At 37.9% G+C, this 937-nt stretch overlaps 1 non-coding gene across 1 annotated transcript; it reads right to left on the bottom strand.

Moving 5' to 3' along the window:
• Window positions 1–350: 350 nt before the first annotated feature.
• LOC140854534 (small nucleolar RNA R71) lies at window positions 351–456 on the bottom strand. The gene has a single exon (XR_012137740.1). It is a non-coding gene; the product is annotated as a small nucleolar RNA R71 (small nucleolar RNA).
• Between the last annotated feature and the right edge of the window lie 481 nt (window positions 457–937).

Raw genomic sequence — 937 nt, 5'->3', positions numbered from 1 at the left:
GAGAGAATATTTCACTCCATTCTCGTATACCTACTCTCCATGCATTCAAGCACCTCCAGTAGAAGCTACCCAATATGAGATTAAGTCTAGCATTATTCAAATATTGCCATCATTCTATGGACTTAATAACGAGGACCCATACAAATACTTGGATGAATTTTTTGAAATTTGTTCTACAATAAAAATCCAAAACTTCTCAGATGATGCCCTTAGGTTGAAACTGTTCCCTTTCTCACTTAAGGACAAAGCCAAGCATTGGTTAAACTTTTTAAACTCTATAACCATTTCAACTTGAGAACATCTTCAGAGAAAATTTCTCAAGAAATACTTTCCAATTGGAAAAACAAATCAAATTAGAAAAGCTATCACTAGTTTTTTCCAATTGGAGGGTGAACTTTTTCATGAGACATGGAAAAGGTTAAGGGACCTCATTCGTAAATATCCACACCATGCTGTCCCTAAATGGCAACTTTGTCAGTGTTTTTATGATGGTCTATCAGAGAAACACCGACAAATGGTTGATGCATCATGTGGTGGGACATTTATGCTAAAGAGTGAGGATGAAGCTTGGCAGCTCTTTGAAACACTTAGTAAGAATTTCCTACATCATATGTCTGCCACCTCTAGAGAACAACCCATGCTTCAAAAAAAAGAAGTGAAATTTATCAGATTAAAAATGTCATGGATATCCACAGTAAGGTAGATGAACTGTCCCAAAAATTAGACCATCTTCTAAATACTGGACAATCCCCAATTCCACCTAACCCAATCCAAGAAGTTTGTGCATTGTGTGCAAGTCCGAACTATTTTGTTAGTGAATGCCCAGCCGCACCTCAATTTTCTGAGTTTGTGCACGAGCAGGTTCAGCAAGCTCAAGTCCAACAAGCTCGCAGACCAAGAAACGATTCATATTCGAACACTTATAACCTCGGCTGGA

This window comes from Elaeis guineensis, unplaced genomic scaffold (assembly GCF_000442705.2).
Source record: "Elaeis guineensis isolate ETL-2024a unplaced genomic scaffold, EG11 Super_Scaffold_1000033, whole genome shotgun sequence".
NCBI classification, from domain to species: domain Eukaryota; kingdom Viridiplantae; phylum Streptophyta; class Magnoliopsida; order Arecales; family Arecaceae; genus Elaeis; species Elaeis guineensis.
The sequence above is the reverse complement of the archived record's forward strand: the minus strand, read 5'-3'. Positions and strand labels throughout refer to the sequence as shown.